General features: G+C 43.0%; 1 long non-coding RNA gene across 2 annotated transcripts in view; it reads left to right on the top strand.

Annotated features, from left to right (window-relative positions):
* LOC142665879 (uncharacterized) overlaps positions 1–9,843 on the top strand; it is a 36,353-nt gene extending 26,510 nt beyond the window's left edge. For both annotated transcript variants that reach the window (XR_012851593.1, XR_012851592.1), the window contains exon 4: positions 9,092–9,843. This is a non-coding gene — a long non-coding RNA (uncharacterized LOC142665879). The remainder of the gene's footprint in view (positions 1–9,091) is intronic.
* The last annotated feature ends 8,004 nt before the right edge of the window (positions 9,844–17,847 follow it).

A 17,847-nucleotide genomic window follows, 5' to 3' on the forward strand; every position in this document is an offset into this window, starting at 1 on the left:
CCAGCATGCTCCATATCACTATATACAGGAAGATGTATAACTTATACCAGCTATACATATATAATTATATACAGAAGATACCCGGGTTATACCAGCATGCTCCATATCACTGTATACAGGAAGATGTATAACTTATACCAGCTGTACATATATAATTATATACAGAAGATAACCAGGATATACCAGCATGCTCCATATCACTATATACAAGAAGATGCATAACTTATACCAGCTGTACATATATAATTATATACAGAAGATACCCAGGTTATACCAGCATGCTCCATATCACTATATACAGGAAGATGTATAACTTATACCAGCTATACATATATAATTATATACAGAAGATGCCCAGGTTATACCAGCATGCTCCATATCACTATATACAAGAAGATGTGTAACTTATACCAGCTGTACATATATAATTATATACAGAAGATACCCAGGTTATACCAGCATGCTCCATATCACTATATACAAGAAGATGTATAACTTATACCAGCTGTACATATATAATTATATACAGAAGATACCCAGGTTATACCAGCATGCTCCATATCACTATATACAGGAAGATGTATAACTTATACCAGCTGTACATATATAATTATATACAGGAGATACCCAGGTTATACCAGCATGCTCCATATCACTATATACAAGAAGATGTATAACTTATACCAGCTGTACATATGTAATTATATACAGAAGATACCCAGGTTATACCAGCATGTTCCATATCACTGTATACAGGAAGATGTATAACTTATACTAGCTGTACATATATAATTATATACAGAAGATAACCAGGATATACCAGCATGCTCCATATCACTATATACATGAAGATGCATAACTTATACCAGCTGTACATATATAATTATATACAGAAGATACCCAGGTTATACCAGCATGCTCCATGTCACTATATACAAGAAGATGTATACCTTTTACCAGCTGTACATATATAATTATATACAGAAGATACCCAGGTTATACCAGCATGCTCCATATCACTATATACAGGAAGATGTATAACTTATACCAGCTATACATATATAATTATATACAGAAGATGCCCAGGTTATACCAGCATGCTCCATATCACTATATACAAGAAGATGTGTAACTTATACCAGCTGTACATATATAATTATATACAGAAGATACCCAGGTTATACCAGCATGCTCCATATCACTATATACAAGAAGATGTATAACTTATACCAGCTGTACATATATAATTATATACAGAAGATACCCAGGTTATACCAGCATGCTCCATATCACTATATACAGGAAGATGTATAACTTATACCAGCTGTACATATATAATTATATACAGGAGATACCCAGGTTATACCAGCATGCTCCATATCACTATATACAAGAAGATGTATAACTTATACCAGCTGTACATATATAATTATATACAGAAGATACCCAGGTTATACCAGCATGCTCCATATCACTATATACAAGAAGATGTATAACTTATACCAGCTGTACATATATAATTATATACAGGAGATACCCAGGTTATACCAGCATGCTCCATATCACTATATACAAGAAGATGTATAACTTATACCAGCTGTACATATATAATTATATACAGAAGATACCCAGGTTATACCAGCATGCTCCATATCACTATATACAAGAAGATGTATAACTTATACCAGCTGTACATATATAATTATATACAGAAGATACCCAGGTTATACCAGCATGCTCCATATCACTATATACAGGAAGATGTATAACTTATACCAGCTGTACATATATAATTATATACAGGAGATACCCGGGTTATACCAGCATGCTCCATATCACTATATACAAGAAGATGTATAACTTATACCAGCTGTACATATATCATTATATACAGAAGATACCCAGGTTATACCAGCATGCTCCATATCACTATATACAAGAAGATGTGTAACTTATACCAGCTGCACCTATATAATTTTATACAGAAGATACCCAGGTTATACCAGCATTCTCCATATCACTATATACAAGAAGATGTATAACTTATACCAGCTGTACATATATAATTATATACAGAAGATACCCAGGTTATACCAGCATGCTCCATATCACTATATACAAGAAGATGTATAACTTATACCAGCTGTACACATATAATTATATACAGAACATACCCAGGTTATACCAGCATGCTCCATATCACTATATACAAGAAGATGTATAACTTATACCAGCTGTACATATATAATTATATACAGAAGATACCCAGGTTATACCAGCATGCTCCATATCACTATATACAGGAAGATGTATAACTTATACCAGCTGTACATATATAATTACATACAGAAGATACCCAGGTTATACCAGCATGCTCCATATCACTATATACAAGAGGATGTATAACTTATACCAGCTGTACATATATAATTATATACAGAAGATACCCAGGTTATACCAGCATGCTCCATATCACTATATACAAGAAGATGTATAACTTATACCAGCTGTACATATATAATTATATACAGAAGATACCCAGGTTATACCAGCATGCTCCATATCACTATATACAAGAAGATGTATAACTTTTACCAGCTGTACATATATAATTATATACAGAAGATACCCAGGTTATACCAGCATGCTCCATATCACTATATACAAGAAGATGTATAACTTATACCAGCTGTACGTATATAATTATATACAGAAGATACCCAGGTTATACTAGCATGCTCCATATCACTATATACAAGAAGATGTATAACTTATACCAGCTGTACATATATAATTATATACAGAAGATACCCAGGTTATACCAGCATGCTCCATATCACTATATACAGGAAGATGTATAACTTATACCAGCTGTACATATATAATTATATACAGAAGATACCCGGGTTATACCAGTATGCTCCATATCACTATATACAAGAAGATGTATAACTTATACCAGCTATACATATATAATTATATACAGAAGATACCCAGGTTATACCAGCATGCTTCATGTCACTATATACAGGAAGATGTAGAACTTATACCAGCTGTACATATATAATTATATACAGAAGATACCCAGGTTATACCAGCATGCTCCATATCACTATATACAAGAAGATGTATAACTTATACCAGCTGTACATATATAATTATATACAGAAGATACCCAGGTTATACCAGCATGCTCCATATCACTATATACAAGAAGATGTATAACTTATACCAGCTGTACATATATAATTATATACAGGAGATACCCAGGTTATACCAGCATGCGCCATATCACTATATACAAGAAGATTCATAACTTATACCAGCTGTACATATATAATTATATACAGGAGATACCCAGGTTATACCAGCATGCTCCATATCACTATATACAAGAAGATGTATAACTTATACCAGCTGTACATATATAATTATATACAGAAGATACCCAGGTTATACCCGCATGCTCCATATCACTATATACAAGAGGATGTATAACTTATACCAGCTGTACATATATAATTATATACAGAAGATACCCAGGTTATACCAGCATGCTCCATATCACTATATACAAGAAGATGTATAACTTATACCAGCTGTACATATATAATTATATACAGAAGATACCCAGGTTATACCAGCATGCTCCATATCACTATATACAGGAAGATGTATAACTTATACCAGCTGTGCATATATAATTATATACAGAAGATACCCAGGTTATACCAGCATGCTCCATATCACTATATACAAGAAGATGTATAACTTATACCAGCTGTACGTATATAATTATATACAGAAGATACCCAGGTTATACTAGCATGCTCCATATCACTATATACAAGAAGATGTATAACTTATACCAGCTGTACATATATAATTATATACAGAAGATACCCAGGTTATACCAGCATGCTCCATATCACTATATACAGGAAGATGTATAACTTATACCAGCTGTACATATATAATTATATACAAAAGATACCCGGGTTATACCAGTATGCTCCATATCACTATATACAAGAAGATGTATAACTTATACCAGCTGTACATATATAATTATATACAGAAGATACCCAGGTTATACCAGCATGCTTCATATCACTATATACAGGAAGATGTATAACTTATACCAGCTGTACATATATAATTATATACAGAAGATACCCAGGTTATACCAGCATGCTCCATATCACTATATACAAGAAGATGTATAACTTATACCAGCTGTACATATATAATTATATACAGAAGATACCCAGGTTATACCAGCATGCTCCATATCACTATATACAAGAAGATGTATAACTTATACCAGCTGTACATATATAATTATATACAGAAGATACCCAGGTTATACCAGCATGCTCCATATCACTATATACAAGAAGATGTATAACTTATACCAGCTGTACATATATAATTATATACAGAAGATACCCAGGTTATACCAGCATGCTCCATATCACTATATACAAGAAGATGTATAACTTATACCAGCTGTACATATATAATTATATACAGAAGATACCCAGGTTATACCAGCATGCTCCATATCACTACATACAAGAAGATGTATAACTTATACCAGCTGTACATATATAATTATATACAGAAGATACGCAGGTTATACCAGCATGCTCCATATCACTATATACAAGAAGATGTATAACTTATACCAGCTGTACATATATAATTATATACAGAAGATACCCAGGTTATACCAGCATGCTCCATATCACTACATACAAGAAGATGTATAACTTATACCAGCTGTACATATATAATTATATACAGAAGATACCCAGGTTATACCAGCATGCTCCATATCACTACATACAAGAAGATGTATAACTTATACCAGCTGTACATATATAATTATATACAGAAGATACCCAGGTTATACCAGCATGCTCCATATCACTATATACAAGAAGATGTATAACTTATACCAGCTGTACATATATAATTATATACAGAAGATACCCAGGTTATACCAGCATGCTCCATATCACTATATACAAGAAGATGTATAATTTATACCAGCTGTACATATATAATTATATACAGAAGATACCCAGGTTATACCAGCATGCTCCATATCACTATATACAAGAAGATGTATAACTCATACTAGCTGTACATATATAATTATATACAGAAGATACCCAGGTTATACCAGCATGCTCCATATCACTACATACAAGAAGATATATAACTTATACCAGCTGTACATATATAATTATATACAGAAGATACCCAGGTTATACCAGCATGCTCCATATCACTACATACAAGAAGATATATAACTTATACCAGCTGTACATATATAATTATATACAGAAGATACCCAGGTTATACCAGCATGCTCCATATCACTATATACAAGAAGATGTATAATTTATACCAGCTGTACATATATAATTATATACAGAAGATACCCAGGTTATACCAGCATGCTCCATATCACTATATACAAGAAGATGTATAACTCATACTAGCTGTACATATATAATTATATACAGAAGATACCCAGGTTATACCAGCATGCTTCATATCACTATATACAGAAGACGTATAACTTATACCAGCTGTACATATATAATTATATACAGAAGATACCCAGGTTATAGCAGCATTGTCTATATCGGTATAAAGAAGAGATAAAACTTTGGATAAAGTAACGTATAATAACGTATTCTCGGTGAAGCATTTTCCTCCATTTCTTCAAAGTCTTTAAAGCCTATTTGTTCTTGTTTATCCAATTACAGCATTACCTGAAACATTGTATTAAAGTTGGAACAAATATATATATTACCTGTGAGAACTCAATTAACCTTATAGCAGAGGCCACAGGAGAACGCGGAAGTGCCGCTATTTATACCGAAAGGTAACGATTTGTGCTTAAAAGGGGATTTAGAGTGGAACATAACGAGTGCGGAGAGAACGACAACACAATTATAGCTCCCCAAGTCTAAAGTGAGCAAATAATTAGTACATAAGAGTCCATCACAGAAACGACGACAACGCACCGCGCCAATCTACTCACAATATCAGCATTAATGGCCGCCTACAATATTCCAATGGGGCTTTGCTCTGCAGCTCCTTAAAAGCTGGTGTATCTAAGCCGTATGTGTGATACTGTCTGCTGAGCTGTGTATCTAATCCTATCATGTGTGATACTGTCTGTTGAGCTGTGTATCTAAGCCTATCATGTGTGATACTGTCTGCTGAGCCGTGTATCTAATCCTATCATGTGTGATACTGTCTGCTGAGCCGCTGTATCTAATCCTATCATGTGTGATACTGTCTGCTGAGCTGTGTATCTAATCCTATCATGTGTGATACTGTCTGCTGAGCTGTGTATCTAATCCTATCATATGTGATACTGTCTGCTGAGCCGCTGTATCTAATCCTATCATGTGTGATACTGTCTGCTGAGCCGCTGTATCTAATCCTATCATGTGTGATATTGTCTGCTGAGCTGCTGTATCTAATCCTATCATGTGTGATACTGTCTGCTGAGCTGTGTATCTAATCCTATCATGTGTGATACTGTCTGCTGAGCCGCTGTATCTAATCCTATCATGTGTGATACTGTCTGCTGAGCTGCTGTATCTAATCCTATCCTGTGTGATACTGTCTGCTGAGCTGTGTATCTAATCCTATCATGTGTGATACTGTCTGCTGAGCTGTGTATCTAAATCTAGTATGTTTGATAATGACTTGCTGAACTGCTGTATCTAATCCTATCATGTGTGATACTGTCTGCTGCGCTGTGTATCTAATCCTATCATGTGTGATACTGTCTGCTGAGCTGTGTATCTAATCCTATCATGTGTGATACTGTCTGCTGAGCTGTGTATCTAATCCTATCATGTGTGATACTGTCTGCAGAGCTGTGTATCTAATCCTATCATGTGTGATACTGTCTGCTGAGCCCCTGTATCTAATCCTATCCTGTGTGATACTGTCTGCTGAGCTGCTGTATCTAATCCTATCATGTGTGATACTGTCTGCTGAGCTCTGTATCTAATCCTATCATGTGTGATACGGTCTGCTGAGCCGTGTATCTAAATCTATCATGTGTGATACTGTCTGCTGAGCTGTGTATCTAATCCTATCATGTGTGATACTGTCTGCTGAGCTGTGTATCTAATCCTATCATCTGTGATACTGTCTGCTGAGCTGTGTATCTAATCCTATCCTGTGTGATACTGTCTGCTGAGCTGCTGTATCTAATCCTATCATGTGTGATACTGTCTGCTGAGCTGTGTATCTAATCCTATCATGTGTGATACGGTCTGCTGAGCCGTGTATCTAAATCTATCATGTGTGATACTGTCTGCTGAGCTGTGTATCTAATCCTATCATGTGTGATACTGTCTGCTGAGCTGTGTATCTAATCCTATCATCTGTGATACTGTCTGCTGAGCTGTGTATCTAATCCTATCATGTGTGATACTGTCTGCTGAGCCGTGTATCTAAATCTATCATGTGTGATACTGTCTGCTGAGCTGTGTATCTAATCCTATCATCTGTGATACTGTCTGCTGAGCTGTGTATCTAATCCTATCATGTGTGATACTGACTGCTGAGCTGTGTATCTAATCCTATCATGTGTGATACTGTCTGCTGAGCTGCTGTATCTAATCCTATCATGTGTGATACTGTCTGCTGAGCTGTGTATATAATCCTATCATGTGTGATACTGTTTGCTGAGCTATGTATCTAATCCTATCATGTGTGATACTGTCTGCTGAGCTGTGTATCTAATCCTATCCTGTGTGATACTGTCTGCTGAGCTGTGTATCTAATCCTATCATGTGTGATGCTGTCTGCTGAGCTGTGTATCTAATCCTATCATGTGTGATACTGTTTGCTGAGCTATGTATCTAATCCTGTCATGTGTGATACTGTCTGCTGAGCTGTGTATCTAATCCTATCATGTGTGATATTGTCTGCTGAGCTGTGTATCTAATCCTATCATGTGTGATACTGTCTGCTGAGCTGTGTATCTAATCCTATCATGTGTGATACTGTTTGCTGAGCTATGTATCTAATCCTATCATGTGTGATACTGTCTGCTGAGCTGTGTATCTAATCCTATCATGTGTGATACTGTCTGCTGAGCTGTGTATCTAATCCTATCATGTGTGATACTGTTTGCTGAGCTATGTATCTAATCCTATCATGTGTGATACTGTCTCAGAGCAGGAACATGCCATGATGGGGATTGTAGTGCCGTCTCTATTTGGGGGCTGTGATCCCTTAAATACGGAGTCGTTGTCAGGGAACGTTCTATAGCTGAGATCAGCGGCGCTCTGCAGTAAGATGATTAGCGGCTGTAGATCGTGCTCCGCAGGAGGAGATGTCTCAACCACTAATTATATTTTCCAAGTGAAATTTAAACTTCTCCGGAGCCTCGTGCCTCTCAGTCCTGTACGTCGCAGCTAAGTGATCGTCTTTCTTTCAATTTGCACATTTTACATCTATAAATTGTCATTGTTAATAATTCAGCCTCGCTGATGTACGGTATAGAGGGCGCCGCTCATCTCCAGCGACACATTCAGGGTAATGTATGTAATTGTATCAGTTACCTGTGAGGCCTGAAGGACGACCACGTACAGATGATGGAGACCTTATAGAGCGTTTCTCCCCGAAATACAGAAATATCCACAGTAAATACAAGTCCTTGAGTCGTCAACTTCTCTTCAGCCGTTACTTAAATATATCTGCATCTAGGAAAGCTGGGTGACAAGCAAAATGGCCACCAGGAAGCTTCCTAAGGGCTGGTAACCAGCTTTCTCAGTGACAATAAATACAGGAGGAGCACAGGTGGTAACACTAAATAGGTTGACATTCAGGCATCTGGGAAAGCTGGGTTGAAGCTGTGATGGCGGCCATATTGGTTGTCACCCGGCTTTTCTTTGAATATCAGCTGTAATTTTCCTTCTGCTTATAAGTTTCTTTTCTTTGGACAGTTCCTAGAGATAAATCGGCAGCGGCCACGGATTACTGAAGGGGTTAATGTGGTGGTGACATCTATTTACCCCCCCCCCCCTCGCTTCATATTTTGCAGCAATTAGCAGATTCAGCATCATGGACCCGAACGTCTCAGACGAGAGCGGAAGAGAAACATGAAGACAAACTAAACAAGAAAGAAAGTTATTCCATAGACTTGTGTGCTTCTCCTGAAACACTCTGTGCTGCTTAGACTGCCCTTCTTCTTCACAACATTAGCACACTAATCTCCTGAAATACTCTGTGCTGCTAGGGGACCCTACTTCTACTATTAGTCTGTGACCTCCCACATGATCATGACACTGCTCTCCTGAAACACTCTGTGCTGCTGGAGACCATGCGCCTTACCCTATGTAAATTCCAATGTCTGTGCTAACACAAGATCAGAGCACTCCTCTCCTGAAATACTCTGTGCTCCTGGGAACTTTGCTCCTTCCTATATGTAACTACCAGTTTCTGTGCTAACACAAGATAAGAACACTCCCCTCCTGAAACACTCAGTGGAAAGAGCAGGATCCCACAGCAGCACAGAGTATTTCAGGAGGGGAGTGTTCTGATCCTGTGTTACCACACTGGGAGTTACATACTGGAAAGGGCAGAATCCCACAGCGGCAACATCTCCCAGTATCTGTGCCAACACAAGAGAAGAACACTCCTCTCCTGAAATACTCTGTGCTGCTGAAGGACCCTGCTTCTTCCACCATGTAACTCTCAGTCAGTGATCTCCCCTAAGATCAGCCCACTGATCACGCCTTTATATCCTGTATTTTATTCCCCCGACGCCTCACAAAAATGTAATCAAATAAATATCCGAGATAAAACACAAAAAAATTGCGCCTATTGAACGTTTTTGGAACATCAAAAACAACGGCAAAATCCTGACAGCTACACAACAGCCAAAAAGAGGTAAAAGGTCACGACTGCGACAATTTTTCCATTTGAAGCAAGATTTTTAAAAAAAAGAAATAAAAAAAAAACTTTTCCCAAAAAATTCTCAAAAAGTTACAAATAATAATTAATAATTTTTTTGTCATTTTTGGGTGACAAAGGGAAGCTGAGCCGACTTCATTAAAACTAATAAGCGGAGCAAAATGGAAGCCTCGGCTTATTCCGTTCTGCGCTCTAACCTATAGCTGGGAGCCATATTTTTTTCCAGCTCCTCAAACCGCTCGCTTTTTTTTTTTTTTTTTTGTCTGAAGTCCGTTGTTTCCCAAGAGGCTGGAAGACTGTTCCAAAAAAAATAAAAAAAAAAATTGCCCAGCAGTGGAGTTAACTACCAGACCTAATTAAACCGCGTCGTCTCGTGTGAGAGGATGAAATTCATACCCTCTGAATACAAATTACCCCCCGATTCTCTCTGCATTCAGATCCTCCAGTCGCCGCGCGGCCGCGCACCTTGCTCACCACCCGTCCAAAGTGATTTCAAAGTCAGCCGGAACGATCTTCAATTTTTTTTTGTTCCAAAAAAGCTGCTTATTGCGGTATTTTTTTCCCCCGGCCGCTTTTGAAGCTTTTCCATTAAGACAATTAAATATTAAGAACAAAAGTTTCTGCAAGAGTGAGGCAAAAAGTTACCTTAACCCATTAGCGGCGGAAAAAAAATAATCTTTTTGGTTTGTCATGTCTTAAAGGGGCAGAGCCGGGCCTATGGTGGGGCCCATAGCAAGTACACGACAGCCCCCCATCTATGGCTGACAGTGGGGTTTATCGCTTTCTTCTCTGTCCCACGGCTCGTGAACTATGATGACATCACCGCTCAGAGGTGGGGCTGTATTTTTTGGGAATATCCGCCCCCGCCTTTGACCCTCTTTGGCTGTAGAGTCCCTACATATAAAATACGACCTCTGTAACGGATCTTTACTATCTTTTTGGTGTTTTTATTCTTTACATTTTTTTGTTCATAAAAAGGAAATGAGTTATGTGGAAACAGTCAGCAAGCAGGTTAGTTGCTGATGACAGATCTCAATTTGGGATCTGATTTTTCTTTCAACACTTTTTGTGAATCTTTTCATTAACGCGTTAACAACGAATAGTCGGAGGACCAAATGAATATTTAAAGGGGTTGTCCAGTTTTTGTCTTTTTTTAATTTATTTGTAGAATAGGAAATATTATAAATTCTGCTGACACACATTTATTATAACAGTACAGGAGCCCCTGTCACGGTAGAATGGTACAGCCCACAGATCAGCCCTGTGTAATGTAACACTAACTGAATAGGACGAAACATAGCGTCTGTCAAGTGACCCACCAACGCATCGAGTGACCCCCCGACACATCAAGTGACCCACCGACGCATCAAGTTACCCACAGACGCATCAAGTGACCCCCCGACGCATCAAGTGACACTCCGACGCATCAAGTGACCCACCGACGCATCAAGTGACCCACCGACGCATCAAGTGACCTCCCAACACATCAAGTGACCCTCCGACATACATTATGTGACCCCCATCATGTGACACCACAACACACATCATTTGACCCTCCGATACATCAAGTGACCCTCCGACACGCATCATGTGACCCCACAACACACAACATGTGACCCCCATCCGACACACTACATGTGACCCCCATCCGACACACTACATGTGACCATACCACCCAATTTTTGAATTCGGAAAAGAGGGACATTTTAAGCCACGCCCCCTAACCACGCCCAATATCCGGCATAAACACATCAAATCACGGCCAGATCCTTCTGCAAATAACGCGCGCACATTCTCACTGCGGATCTCTGGACTGTCCGGATATCACAGATATTATGGATCCGGTTATATCGTCTTTGTGTTAGGGCTTATTCAGACGAACGGGATATACGTCCGTGCAACGCGCGTGATTTTCACGTGCGTCGCACGGACCTATATTAATCTATGGGGTCGTGCACACAGTTGCGTGATTTTAACGCAGCGTTGGTCCGCTGCGTAAAAGTCACGACATGTCCATTCTTTGAGCGTTTTTCGCACATCACGCACCCATTGAAGTCAATGGGTGCGTGAAAACCACGCATGCCACACGGAAGCAGTTCCGTGTGACAAGCGTGATTCGCGCAACAGCTGTGAAAAGGATGAATGAAAACAGAAAAGCACCACCTGCTACAAACATCCAAACGGAGTGTCATAATGATGGCGGCTGCGCGAAAAGCATGCAGCCGCGCATCATACGGGGCTGACACACGCAGCTGTCAAGTGCCTTTTGCGTGCGCAAAATGCAGCGTTTTTTGCGCGCGCAAACGTACACGCTCGTGTGAATCCGGCCTTACTTTTCCTATCTTGGGTATAACATTTGCTCATCACGGCGGCAGCGGCTGCAGGACAAACCAAAGGGCTGAGAACAATGAAAGTCAAGAGGGAGACCCTGTAGTGGATGACTTTTCAATTGACAGGTAGCAGAGTTACATGATGGGGATTTTTTTTTCCATTTGTGTAACTCTGCTACCGGTCAATGGAAAAATCATCCACCAGAGCCCCCCTTTAGATAGCGCCAGACACAGTCCCCCTGTAGATAGCGCCACACACATAGCCCACCTGTAGATAGCGCCAGACACAGTCCCCCTGTAGATTGCTCCACACACAGCCCCCCTGTAGATAGCTCCACACAGCCCCCCAGTAGATAGCTCCACACACAGCCCCCCTCTACATAGCGCCAGACACAGTCCCCTGTAGATAGCGCCACACACAGCCCCCTGTAGATAGCTCCACACACAGCCCCCGTGTACATAGCGCCAGACACAGTCCCCTGTAGATAGCTCCACACTCAGCCCCCCTGTAGATAGCTCCATACACAGCCCCCCCCTGTAGATAGCTCCACACACAGCCCCCTCCTGTAGATAGCTCCACACACAGCCCCCCTGTAGATAGCTCCACACACAGCCCCCCTGTAGATAACTCCACACACAGCCCCCCCCTGTAGATAGCTCCACACACAGCCCCCCTGTAGATAGCTCCACACACAGCCCCCCCCTGTAGATAGCTCCACACACAGCCCCCCCTGTAGATAGCTCCACACACAGCCCCCCTGTAGATAGCGCCACACACAGCCCCCTGTAGATAGCGCCACACACAGCCCCCGTGTACATAGCGCCAGACACAGTCCCCTGTAGATAGCTCCACACTCAGCCCCCCTGTAGATAGCTCCATACACAGCCCCCCCTGTAGATAGCTCCACACACAGCCCCCCTGTAGATAGCTCCACACACAGCCCCCCTGTAGATAGCTCCACACACAGCCCCCCCTGTAGATAGCTCCACACACAGCCCCCCCTGTAGATAGCTCCACACACAGCCCCCCTGTAGATAGCTCCACACACAGCCCCCCTGTAGATAGCTCCACACACAGCCCCCCTGTAGATAGCTCCACACACAGCCCCCCTGTAGATAGCTCCACACACAGCCCCCCCTGTAGATAGCTCCACACACAGCCCCCCTGTAGATAGCTCCACACACAGCCCCCCTGTAGATAGCTCCACACACAGCCCCCCTGTAGATAGCTCCACACACAGCCCCCCTGTAGATAGCTCCATACACAGCCCCCCTGTAGATAGCTCCATACACAGCCCCCCTGTAGATAGCTCCATACACAGCCCCCCTGTAGATAGCTCTATACACAGCCCCCCTGTAGATAGCTCCATACACAGCCCCCCTGTAGATGGCTCCACACACAGCCCCCCTGTAGATAGCTCCACACACAGCCCCCCCTGTAGATAGCTCCACACACAGCCCCCCTGTACATAGCTCCACACACAGCCCCCCTGTAGATAGCTCTATACACAGCCCCCCTGTAGATAGCGCCACACACAGCCCCCCTGTAGATATCTCCACACACAGCCCCCCTGTAGATATCTCCACACACAGCCCCCCTGTAGATATCTCCACACACAGCCCCCCTGTAGATATCTCCACACACAGCCCCCCTGTAGATATCTCCACACACAGCCCCCCTGTAGATATCTCCACACACAGCCCCCCTGTAGATATCTCCACACACAGCCCCCCTGTAGATATCTCCACACACAGCCCCACTGTAGATAGCTCCACACACAGCCCCCCCTGTAGATAGCGCCACACACAGCCCCCCGTGTAGATATCTCCACACACAGCCCCTCTGTAGATATCTCCACACACAGCCCCCCCCTGTAGATAGCGCCACACACAGCCCCCCCCTGTAGATAGCTCTACACACAGCCCCCCTGTAGATAGCGCCACACACAGCCCCCTGTAGATAGCTCCACACACAGCCCCCTGTAGATAGCTCTACACACAGCCCCCCTGTAGATAGCTCCACACACAGCCCCCTCCTGTAGATAGCTCCACACACAGCCCCCTGTAGATAGCTCCACACACAGCCCCTCTGTAGATATCTCCACACACAGCCCCCCTGTAGATATCTCCACACACAGCCCCCCTGTAGATATCTCCACACACAGCCCCACTGTAGATAGCGCCACACACAGCCCCTCTGTAGATATCTCCACACACAGCCCCACTGTAGATAGCGCCACACACAGCCCCCCGTGTAGATAGCGCCACACACAGCCCCCTGTAGATAGCGCCACACACAGCCCCCTGTAGATAGCGCCACACACAGCCCCCCTGTAGATAGCTCTACACACAGCCCCCCTGTAGATAGCTCCACACACAGCCCCTCTGTAGATAGCTCCACACACAGCCCCCCTGTAGGTAGCGCAACACACAGCCCCTTATACTTTGTGCGGAGAGCGGTAGAGGTAGCCGGCCCTACTGCTGACACTCTCCGCTCTGCTTTCACACTCCGTCAGAAAGCAGGAGTCTTGCAGCGGTTTTCTCACTGGGATCGATGCCGGCCCGGAAGTGGACCAGTCCAGTCATCTGACCGGTGAGGTCAGATGACAGGTCAGGGGACTGGACTGGTCCACTCCCGGGCCGGCATCGATCCCAGTGAGAAAACCGCCGCAAGACTCCTGCCTTCTTCTGATCGCAGCTGCAGTCAGCAGCGATCAGCTGTTTTGATGCATCGACCACCGGGACATTTTGAAGACAGGCCGGGACGGCGAGACAGCGGTGAGAAACCGGAACTGTCCCGCCGGAATCGGGACGGTTGAGAGGTATGCATGTGACCCCCATGACACACCATGTGACCCCCACGACACATCATGTGACCCCCACGACACATCATGTGACCCCCACGACACATCATGTGACCCCCGCCCACATCGTCTGTCGGGGGTTCATATGATGTGTGTTGGGGGGGTCACATAGTGTGTGTTGTGGGGGGAGTTTACAAATCTGTTCCATCTTCCTCAAGTGGCGCAGAAAGCTATCGCCAGTCTTAGGCCCTGTTCACACGGTGTGTATTTGACATGTATTTTGGTGCGTTTTACACACTGAAATACGTGTTAAAAAACGCTTGAATAAGCTACTCATTCAAATCAATGGGAAAGCGCGCCATTAGTACACGTGTTTTTTTACACAAGAGTATTTAAAAAACGCGTTGTCTAAAAAAAAAAAGCATCAGGTCAATTCTAAAACGCGCCAAATTTTCCCATAGTCAATGGAAGTCCTAATTGCGCATCAAAAACTAAGCAAAAAGCGCACACGCACAATGCGTCAAAAAACACGCGGAAAACGCCCCAATAACGCCTGTATTTTAAAAAGCGCTACGCAGGAAACGCTAGCATATGTGACACATTTACACATCTTTTCTTTCTAGCACCGTGTGAACATGACCTTAGTAAATCTGCCCCACTGTCTGTAGGGGATTTAAAAAATGGCCGCCTGTCTCTAGGGGATGTTGTTATGTTGTTAATAAAGTTTACTGTAAAAAGAAAACAAAACACCACAGAGGAGACAGGAGAAGAATGTAAGGGCGGCTCCTCACAGACATGACAGACACCATGATGAGACGCTCCGGAGGTAGAAAAACTTTATAACTTCTGCTCCTCAATAATCTATTATTCACCTGTGATTACCTGTGTTACCTGAGTGCCAGGGGTCACATGACGCGTGGCTGCTGGGTCACATGACGCGTGGCTGCTGGGTCACATGACGCGTGGCTGCTGAGTCACATGACGCGTGGCTGCTGGGTCACATGACTGCCGCCATCTTTAGTCCATTCAGTTAGGCCTCATGCGCAGATCCTTCACCGTTTTCACGTCCGTTTAATACGGACCCATGTCTCCGTTGTGACATCCGTGTGGTTTCCGTTGTGACTCCGCGTCCGTTCCGGTTTAAATGGATGTTGTGCTTCCGTTTGTCTTCCGTTTTATACAGTCCATTAAAATCCATCTTGCGTGCTGAATGCAGGGAACTTTGGCACGTCCCCTGCCGTTGCTTAGCAACGGATCCGTAAAAAACCGACGGCACACAGATGCCTTCCGTGTGCCGTCCGTTTTTTTGGACCAACTCCTAGACTTCAATGGGCCCCGAACGGTCACTGAACGACGGACAAAAGTAGGACGAGCACTAATTTTGACGAAACAGTTGAACGGAACCATTAAAACAACGGAAGTGCGTGGCCCCATAGACATGAATGTGTCAGGGTGCGATCAGTTAAAACCACGGATCTTAGGGCCTGTTCACATCAGCGTTGGCTTTCCGTTCCGGGGTTCCGTCGGAGGTTTCTGTCGGGTGAACCCCGCAACGGAAAGTCAAACAAACCACAGCTTCTGTTTCCGTCAACATTGATATCAACATTGCTAATGGTTTCCGTTCGTCACTGTTCCGGCAGGTTTCCGTTTTTCCGACGGAATCAATAGCGGAGTCGACTTTGCGTAAATTCGAAAATCTGAACATAGTATAAGGCTGTATATAGCACGCAGTGTATCCCCAGGGAATTCCAGGTGAAAAAGGTCACTAAACTGTGGCGCAGTTTTTCCGCCGGAATGTCCGCTGCGGAAAACTGCAGCACTTAACTTAGCCTCCTGGGATGACATTGTGATTGGCTGCAGCGGCAGTCACATGGGATGAAACGTCATCCCAGGAGGCCGCGCTGGAGGGAGGATCACAGACTTCTGGGTAAGTATTGCAGCGTTTTTTTGCAGCAGGATCGCTGCGAACCCGCCGCAAAAATCGCAACAACTGCTATTAGTTGCGGGTTCAATGAGGAAACCCGCAACAAGTAAGCAGCGTTTACGCAAATACAATTTACTTACTGCGGAATAAAATTCCGCACCGCACGTGAATTTGAGCGTTTTTTCCGCTCACTATTTACGCAGCGTGTGGAGATTTGTTTTATCTCATCCACTTTGCTGCTACTGGATTTGCTGCGGATTTTCCGGAAAAACCGCAGTATTTACGCAATGTGTGATCTGACCCTAAAGGTTCGTGTTACCCGCGAATTTTCACGGACCAATCAGAGCAATGTGGCTCCTGGACGTACGATTAGGTCATGATGACCTAATAGTACCTTGACCGGCCATTCCGGCCCCCCTCCCGGCGCATACAATAGCTGTGACAGCTGCGGTCTCATACAGCAGTTGCCGCAGCTCCTTCAGCAGGGGCCGATCGCGGTCGCCCCCGCTGATTAACCCCTTAGAAGCCGCGTTCAATAGCGATCGCGACTCCTTAGGGGTTAAATCACCATTGACGCCCCGCGACATAGTCGCGGGTGTCGATGGTTGCTATGGCAACCGGAGGCCTAACAATGGCCTCCGGCTATGCCATCTACAGAAGACTAGTCTTCATAAGTAATAAAATTAATAATCCCCCGTTTTCCCTTATGAGTCTTTACTATTAAAAAAAACCAACATAAAAACGATACATAATTGGTATCGCCGCGTCCGTAACGGCCGGAACTACAAATCTATTTCGTTATTTATCCCGCGCTGTAAAAGAAAAC

The sequence above is a fragment of the Rhinoderma darwinii genome, chromosome 13, assembly GCF_050947455.1.
Source record: "Rhinoderma darwinii isolate aRhiDar2 chromosome 13, aRhiDar2.hap1, whole genome shotgun sequence".
Classification (NCBI taxonomy): Eukaryota; Metazoa; Chordata; class Amphibia; order Anura; family Rhinodermatidae; genus Rhinoderma; species Rhinoderma darwinii.